This window comes from Canis lupus, chromosome 10 (genome assembly GCF_048164855.1).
Source record: "Canis lupus baileyi chromosome 10, mCanLup2.hap1, whole genome shotgun sequence".
Taxonomy (NCBI): domain Eukaryota; kingdom Metazoa; phylum Chordata; class Mammalia; order Carnivora; family Canidae; genus Canis; species Canis lupus.
In genome coordinates, this window is record NC_132847.1 from 20718648 (window position 1) to 20728369 (window position 9722).

At 40.3% G+C, this 9722-nt stretch overlaps 1 pseudogene; it reads right to left on the minus strand.

Moving 5' to 3' along the window:
• Nucleotides 1-8387: 8387 nt before the first annotated feature.
• LOC140640880 (glyceraldehyde-3-phosphate dehydrogenase-like) lies at nt 8388-9508 on the minus strand (annotated as a pseudogene).
• Nucleotides 9509-9722: the final 214 nt, after the last annotated feature.

A 9722-nucleotide genomic window follows, 5' to 3' on the forward strand; every position in this document is an offset into this window, starting at 1 on the left:
GATTATAGTGCAGTGACTCTGTTTTGCCTATCAGCTATTTAAAACTTCAAATCTGACAAAGTTCAAAAGTGGAACATGAATGCTAATGTAATGTGCTTCTCTTTTTTTTTTTTAGTAAATGTTAAACGGTTTTGTAAAATCTCGTGTTAGTTTTATTTCTAAAAGAAAAAATAAAATTAATCTAGAACTTAATTCTTCATAGTCACTTTCTAAAATATGTTAAATATTCAATCCTGCTTCACGATATCTTATGTGCCAGAATTTTGGCAATGACTGGAAATTTAACAGAAAATATAAGAAAGCTAATTTCTCCTAAGTGTTAATTTGAATTGACAGAGAGCTGGTGAAGGCTCTGGATTGACAGATTAGGGGGCTACAGCTTTAATTTTGTCTTTGAGGTCATGGTAAAGATTGCCTCATCTAAGCTATCTTTGATTTGGCTTCTGAATCAGGTACCCTGTGCAGAGCTCATAACTAGACTGTTTGATCCTGAATCCTTAGCCTGAGAGCCAGGCTGTTTAGTCATCTTACTTTGGGATTAGAAGGAATAACACATGATTATTTTCAAAAACTGCCAGTCTCCAACAGGGTCATACTGCTAAAAGTGTTGCTGTAGGGCTGTCTCCTAAATGTCCCACAATGTAGGCCCTGAGTTCCATAGGGATGCTTACCCATAGTGACTTAAGGAATTTACAGGAAGGATATTGAAATTTGCCACAGAATCAAAGGGAGGGCTACAGAGACTCATGTAGTTCCAAGGATCTCAGCAATTGGAACTAGAAAACTGATACTTCCAAAGTACTCTTTTTTCTCTTTTTCAACCCATCTCTAATCTTTGTGGATGTCTGCTTGTCTTCAACCTCTCCCATAGCAAACAGACTTTTGCTCCATGGCAGCGGGAAAAATGATTGCTGGAAATCCTGGTTTCCTGTATCCTCACAGCACAAAACCAAGAAGATAAAAAAGTCTCTTTCTCCTATTGGCTCTGGCTAAAAGAATCCATGGGAAGTTCTCTGATTATCTCCATTTGGGTCACATGCTCCACCTGGACCAATCATGGTCCTGGAGAAATTAGAGGCTAAGATTGCCTCAGCCTATGTCATGTGTCCATCCCATGATCAGGAAGTTCAGGGTCTGTTACAAGGATAAATGGAGGGTAAGCTTCTTGTTTAGATATACTAAGGATTCTCCCAAAGAATTGACTACAAAAGCTAAATAATAATAACAGTCATCATATTGAATGAATTTCTGAGATGCAAGGAAATAAGGAATCTACAGAAACTAAAGAAGTGAAAGGTGAAATCCTGGGAGTGTTTTAGTCTGAAAGACTCTGTCAGATTTCTAGAAATTCAAGGTGTATCTTCAAACAAGCACACAAAGTAAAGTTAAGGGAATGAAGGATTGAAGCAACTCAGGCCAGCAGTATCAGAGCTGTTATCTAACCTCACAAAGATTAAGGGAGGGAAGGGTTACCAGAACCCAAAAAAAGAAAGAATCATAAAAGAGTAGACCACATCAAGAGAAGCAAGGGTCTTAGTTGAGTAAAACAGCTCCTGCAGTAAAGAATCCAAGTGAATAATTAGCCTAACCTCATTCTCTTTCTCTAATCTTCAACTAACTTTTGGTCAAACCTTGTTGAAGACACGGGGCATGGGAACCCTGTTGAAGTAATCCATTCAGATTAGCCACCTAGGATAGGGTATAAGGTAGATATGTAGGTGCAAACAAGACATTCTGCACTTGTATATTCTAACTGAACTTGTAACCTTTCCCCATCTCCACCTCTTCACAGCATCCAGAATGATCTTTCAAAATAAAATTCACTTCCTACCATAACCCAGATTAAACCCTTCAGATCTTCCCATTCTACTTGGAGTTTTATAGTGAACAATCTCTATACATTATCCTCTGAGGTTCTCAAAACATAATTTGGATCCCACCCCTATCTCTAATCTATGTAGTTTCACTTCTTCTCTTAAGGTCTTTACACTTATTGTTTGATCTTTTGGGGAATCTCTTCCCTGACCTTTCATATGTCTAGCTTCTTTACAGGCCTCAAGTCTCACACTTCTCCTCCTCAGAGAAGTCTTTCATGACCACCCAATTGCAATGTTTGGTTATTTCCTTAATAACACATAATATAAAGTGCACTTGTGTTATTTATTCACTTGTCTACTTGCCTACAATCTGTCTTACCTGCTAGAATATAAGATCATTGAAAATAAGGAATTTCCTTACCTTGTTCATTGTTGTATCCCCAGATACTAGCATGGCACTTGACACAAAGTAGGTGCTCAGGAATTACTTGTTGAATGAATGAATGAATGGTTCTTGATCAAAATGAATTATTATTGATTGAAAGAGTCATCTTCATTATCCCATACTATCTGTCAATCATATATTGATGTTACTGATTTCTTAGTAATGTGCTCTGTCACCATAGTAGGGCTGATATTAAGTAGATATCTATTTAAAACTGATGAAGAGTCACTAGAAATCACTACACCCTAGAAATCCTTAAAGATGAGGAAATGTAGTACAGATCTTCAGGAAATAATTTTGGAGGGGGGGGGGGCGGGGCAACTATCCAAGCAAGAACAATGCTTTTGCTTGGGCTTTAAAGAAGAAGCAGAGGCTCACAGACTGATCATCATTGAACTTCCTAGGAAAAGGAAAATAGAGGAATATTTGTAGGCTCAGAATATCTGCTGTTGAGAAGGTGGAAATTGTATAGGTATGCTTTGATTATTGTGAGAGCTCAGCCTTACACTAAATCATTATCACAGTGTCAATAAAGGGTTCCTTTCCTTCCTTTGTAAACAACAAGTATATGAAAGGAGAAAGAAAGTCCCTTTCTGTTGCCATGTAGGAAACCAATCATAGAAAGGTGGCATAATTAGAGCTTCTACAAGTCAACTTGTTTGGGCAACAACCTCATAGATTCAAAGCAGTGATGTCATGGAAATTGAGCCAAGGGGATATATCTGAATCATGCACTCAGATAACTGATTACTGATATAATGCAAGTGTCAGTAAAATTCTTCTTTCACTTTTTGAACCAAGCACAATAAAACAATCTCAAAATAAAACAATCTCAATAAAAAAGTAAGACTTTTAAATATTTCATCATACTCTATACAAATTTATAAACCTAAGCATTTGTACTGCCAGTAAAGAAAATACAGAGTGAAAAAAAAAAAAAAAAGAAAGAAAATACAGAGAGGGTTAATCAATTTTCCATCTCAATCCCATTACCCATTGGAAGTTATTCAGTAGACCCTTAACTATTCTGTGGACTTCTGTGTGTGCTAATCTGGGCAGACAAACTCTGAGACTTAAATCCTAAGGTAATTCTAATCAAGCTGGGACATTGGACACCTAGCTCTAGGGATAGAAGTTGACAGCTCTACTGGTAAATATCCAACAGAGGTCACTTGATATTTGTCAAAACCTCCTGACCTAATGCAAAGGGATGCTTGGTGCCTTCTTGGCAGATGCATTTTCCAGAAGTCTGGGAAGAGGATCAGGGATATTAATTTGTGGCTTTCAGTTTATTCTGGACAGAGTAAAAGCAAGTCTTGAACTCCTTTCTCTGCAAGTGTCCTATAGTTTTCACAGAATATTCAGAGACCTGAAGCTCAGAAGAATGTAGGACTACAAGTCCCCTTTGGGCATTCCAGCAGAAGCTTCCTGACTGACTTCCCAAGCCTGTAAGCTCCTCCAGAAGGACAGATGATATCTTCTTCCTGACTTGATTACAGTCCAGTCAAAGCATTTAGGAAGAACATAATGGCAGTCTTGAAGTTTTAAGTGGTCGAAACCACATGTAAGGCTTTGAGTTCCGGTCAGCTTGGCCTAACTTTTTATTCATTCTCTATTTACTGAATCATTCATTCAGTTGGCTGATTGACAAATAAGTTCTGAGAGCAGCTTTATCTGCAATAGGAGATATGGAAAATAATGGATAGCCTCCTTAAGTGGTAGAATTAGACCATCATACACACAACAATGCCATATATGAGCACAGACATCACTTTTGATTTAACCATGGAGAAATCACTACAAATAGAGCAGTGAAGGAAGATTCAATTGGAAAAAAAAAAAAAAATGATAATAGGGCTCAACTCGGACAGATAATTAACATGTGAATGTAAAGAAGAAACATCAGATAAACAAGGTGTGGAAAGTACCAAGGTATGAATGCTATATAGGATCCTGATATTAGTGTACTGGAGGACATCATTAGAAATGTGTTGGAACTGAAAATCTTTGAATTCCGATTTGGGCTTAATCTTCTAAACAACAGGGAAGTTCTAAATGTTCTTGGGTAATGAAATTGTAGTACTTTTGAACTGGAAATGCCTTTAGAGATCTAAGTAGTGCTCTCAGAAGATTAATATGAAAATGGTCACTGGCTAGATTAGAGAACAGAGAGCCTGGAGGCAAAAAGACAAGAGACAGGAGATAAGGGCTTATACTTTAATGATGACTTCAGAAGTCAAGTTAAGAAGTCTAATTGAGAGAAGTTATGAAGTAAGAACTGACAGGCTTTAGTGACTGATTATGCCATAGAAGGAAGAAGGTGTCTAAGATAAGTCTAGACCTTCAACCCTAGCTGAACACAACTATGAGGAGAAGTTGAAAGGGGGTGGGGGGAGAGGTGGATGATGACTCTTCTAGTTAGGTTCAACTGAGGTGAGCAGGATATCCAAATGTATTTCCACTAAGTGGTTGGAGTTTTATGACTGGAATTCAGAAGTGTTCAAAGCTAGGGATGCGGATTTGGAAGTCATCTGTGTAAAGGGTTCTGCCAATGTTGAAATTACAGTCTGAGAATAGTCACTGACTTCTGAAAAGCCACAGATATTGTGGCTCTTTTATGTGGACCCACAAGAAAATCATTCCCTATGTTTTTGTAATCCCAAGAGAGAGAAAAGTAGGAAGACTCTGTTTCACAATTAGTACTTTTCTTTAGAAGTCACAATAAATATAATGAAGTCAGTATAGATCATGCAGAACAATAAAGTCTATTGTATTTAGTCTTTGTATTTGTCTTTGTATTTGTCTTTGTATTTCCTGTCTTGCACCCAATTGGTGGCCCCAAAATACTTGTTGATTAAATTAAAATGACAGCTAGTTTTGAGATGGTTAATATACCTTAAAAAGACATTGGGAAGCATTTAAAGAGTCCAATTTTTATCCTAAGTACCTATTGTTAAGAATATAGAAAAAGCCCACAGAAGTTGGAAAAACTCTGGTTACTTCTTTCCCAAAAAAATGAAAAAATAAGAATTCTTCCTTTTGTGTCTTAATTTAATCACTAGTAACAGTTTTTGGATCAAAAAAAGAAAAAAATCAACTTTGAGATGCCTCGGTGGCTCAGCCGTTGATCGTCTGCCTTCAGCTCAGAGCGTGATCCTGGAGTCCCAGGACGGAGTCCCACATTGGGTTCCCTGCAGGAAGTCTGCTTCTCCCTCTGCCTGTGTCTCTGCCTCTCTCTCTGTGTCTCTCATGAATAAATAGATAAAAAAATCTTTTTAATAAAATCAACTTTAAATCATTATCATCATCATTAATCTTCCAAGGCAGTGCTTAGAGCAATGCCATAAAATTTAGTATCTCTTTATATATATTCATTTTCTTTGTCCTCTAAATCATAGAAGCAAAATTTTACAACTAGAAAAATCTCAGTACTTATCATTGTCGATGGCAAAAATTTAGAATGCCAATAGTTATTTAACATGTTATTTATTTAGAATAATAAATAAATTTAACATCAGTTAGTTATTTAACATCAGTTAGTTATTTAGAATGCCAATAGTTATTTAACACAGGTCTTACCTCTCAACCTCAAACTTGAGTACATTTGTAAAGTCTACTTCTTTACTTGATTGAAATCCCCCATTTTATCAGTGTTCTATACATGGTGTTTAACAAATACTTGTTGATTTGTATGTGGATCTATCAAATGAGCAATAAGTACACGCAAGTGCACACAAGCGCATGTGCATGCGCACACATGCACACACACCACTATAACTGCTCAAAACAGGGATATTATAAAGTCTTTTTTTTCTACATTAATTAATCATAGAACAAATACTATTGGTATCATGAAAGGCCCTAGGTCTTATGAAGAGTAAGGTAGCTAAGTAAATGCTCTCTTTCATGGGTGCTTTTCTGAAAACATTGTCAAGATAGAAAAAGAAAAGTTAATAGTGAGTGATTAGATTTACATCCAAATAGATAGTCATTGGAATATTTTGCCCAGGTATGGCCATTTACTGTATTTTTTTTTTTTTAATTTATCAATGTCTAGAGCAGACCGGGTGGCTCAGCGGTTTAGCGCGGCCTTCAGCCTGGGGCCTGATCTTGGGGACCTGGGATCGAGTCCCACGTCGGGCTCCCTGCATGGGGCCTGCTTCTCCCTCTGCCTGTGTCTCTGCCTCTCTCTCTCTCTCTCTCGTGTGTGTGTGTGTGTGTGTGTCAAAAATTTATCAATGTCTACTCAGAGACCTATCTACGGATTACTCTTTCACTGTAGTGAAAGCCTCCACAAAATGTCTGGATCCCCATGTAAGTGTTAAACGGTGGCTGTGAAAACAACATGTAAGCCTCAGATGCAGCCTTTCATAATTTCACTTCTACACGTAAGGAGTGAAAACACCAACGGCAGCAGCAAGCTCCTGCTTTCTCAAAGGGCTGCACTCAGTCTCAACAGCAAAACCAGTGGTTGTCTCAAGCACCAGGTTAAGTTTGTCTTCCCTTCCACAGAAGAATGCATCCAACCAAAGGAAGGGCAGTTTTATAGGGTATACATTTAGTTGTCTCCCTTCTGATTATACTGAACATACACACCCACAAAATGCTAAGAGGGCATAACAGTGCTTGAAGAACAGCCTGGTAAATGTGATAAGCATAACTGCAAACAGAGCATTCACAGGGTTACATGTGAGACTGCATATTCAAGCAAGGTGAAGGGCCGCAGACCCTGTGTTCCATTGCAGCTCAGCTTGACTCGAGTTCATTCTATGGTGCTGCTCTGCCCTGCTGTGGGAACGCTGAGAAGTGCATGAGAAGACTTGGAATCAGCTAATGTAAATGCCTTCAGTCAGAGAAACAGACAAAGCACAAAAAAAAAAAAAACAGAGGCTTTTCTTTTAATAAGAAACCCACACTAAATATTCCTATTTCTGAGCACAGTCTTATGGAAAAAAAGAGTAACATATAAACCTAGAGGGACCTAGAGGGAAAGCGGCGAAAGTCAGATTTCTTTTTAATTTATCCACTTGTAAAGTTGAATTTAATGTTTCTATATACCTCTCTTTTTTCCAAGGTAAGATGTCGATGCTGTGTAAAACACGGTATGGGTTTAAATGTGAAAAGCAGGGATAACTATAATAACAGTTAACATTGGGATCCCTGGGTGGCTCAGCGGTTTAGCACCTGCCTTTGGCCCAGGGTGTGATCCTGGAGATCCGGGATCAAGTCCCACATCAGGCTCCCCACATGGAGCCTGCTTCTCTCTCTGCCTCTCTCTCTGTGTCTGTCATGAATAAATAAATAAAATCTTAAAAAAAAATAATAACAGTTAACATTAACTGAGCCATTACTATATATCAGGTACCAGGCAAATATTAATTTCTTTAATCCTCACAACAAACTCCTGACATGGCATATGAGCCCTGGATACTTTCCAAAGCACTTTCACAGAAGTGATTTCTGTTGTTCCCTACACAGTGCTGTGAGGGAGACAGGGAACCTCATGGTACCCAAGACGCCTCAAAGACCTGGGGCTGAATAGGTAGGTAGCCTTCAAGGAACGGAATCAGAGTCCAAGTCTCCTGACTCCCAGGGCAGTATTTAATTTCACTGGCACAAAGATGTTTGCTTTACAGCCCTAAGGAAAAGACATCAACCAAACTAATCTTGGTTGAGAAATACCTATCAAAGCTGAATAAATAGAAAGTATTATGACTGCATCTGACAATTACAGGTTTTCTCTTCACTGTTTTTAACATTGGAAGAAAAGAATGCTAAGTCACAAAAACAATAAGGCATAATTACTTATTCCATTATATGTTAAGTAGATTTGGTTTAAGATAAGTTAATTAGCATTAAGCCCCATCTGAAGACCCAAAATTAACTTGAACTTTCATCTTTCTCCCCACTGATATGACCTACCTCATTATGTCCAGTTCCTAACATCTAGGCATTCATATGAGACTTCTCAAGGAGCTAATATGACTCGGTCTTGACAGGCCACCAGTTCATTCTGGCTTTTGTTTGTTTTTGTTTTTGTTTTTGTTTTTGTTTTTGTTTTTGGGATACAGTATACTTTATTGATGGTACATGACAAGCTAGGGCTCCCCCAAGCCCCTCCCTTCCTTGGGGTCTGGGATGTAAATTGGAGGTCAGGAGATTCTCAGTGTGTGTTGGGGGATTAAGGTGGGGCAGGGACTCCCCAGCAGCTTAGGGCCTCTCTCTTCCTCTTGTTCTTGCTGGGGCTGGTGGTCCAGGAGGCTCTTACTCCTTGGAGGCCATGTGGACCATGAGGTCCACCCCCCGGTTGCTGTAGCCAAATTCATTGTCATACCAGGAAATGAGCTTGCTTAGTGGTCATCGACGCCAATGTCAACCCCAGCGTCGAAGGTGGAAGAGTGGGTGTCACTGTTGAAGTCGCAGGAGACAACCTCGTCCTCAGTGTAGCCCAGGATGTCCTTGAGGGGGCCCTCCAATTCCTGCTTCACCACCTTCTTGATGTCGTCATATTTGGCAGCTTTCTCCAGGCGGCAGGTCAAATCCACAACTGACACATTGGGGGTGGGGACACGGAAGGCCATGCCAGTGAGCTTCCTGTTCAGCTCAGGGATGAGCTTGCCCACAGCCTTGGTGGCGCCAGTGGAAGCAGGGATGATGTTCTGGGAAGCCCCTCGGCCTTCACGCCACAGCTTCCCAGAGGAACCATCCACAGTCTTTGGGTGGCAGTGATGGCATGGACGGTGGTCATGAGGCCCTCCACAAGGCTGAAGTGGTCATGGATGACTTTGGCCAGAGGAGCCAAGCAGTTGGTGGTGCAGGAGGCATTACTGACAATCTTGAGGGAATTGACATACTTCTCATGGTGCACGCCCATCACAAACATGGGCACATCAGCAGAAGGAGCAGAGATGATGACCCTCTTGGCCCTGCCCTTCAAGTGAGCCCCAGCCTTCTCCATGGTGGTGAAGAACCCAGTGGACTCCACAGCATCACCCCATTTGATGTTGGCAGGATCTTGCTCCTGGAAGATGGAGATGGACTTCCCGTTGATGACAAGTTTCCCATTCTCAGCCTTGACCATGCCATGGAATTTGCTGTGGGTAGAATCATGGAACATGTACACCATGTGGTTGAGGTCAGTGAAGGGGTCATCGATGGTGACAATATCCACTTTGCCAGAGTTAAAAGCAGCCCTGGTGACCAGGCGCCCAATACAGACAAATGTGCTCACTCCGTCCTTCACCATCATGTCTTGGGAACGCGGGTGACACTGCACCAGAAGATGCGGCTGTCTGTCTAATGGGGAGGAGCAGAGAGCCTCTTTTTGTTTTTTAAAGATTTTATTTATTTATTCATGAGAGACACAGAGAGAGGCAGAGACACAGGCAGAGGGAGAAGCAGGCTCCATGCAGGGAGCCTGACCTGGGAATGGATCCCGGGTCTCCAGGATCACGCCCTGG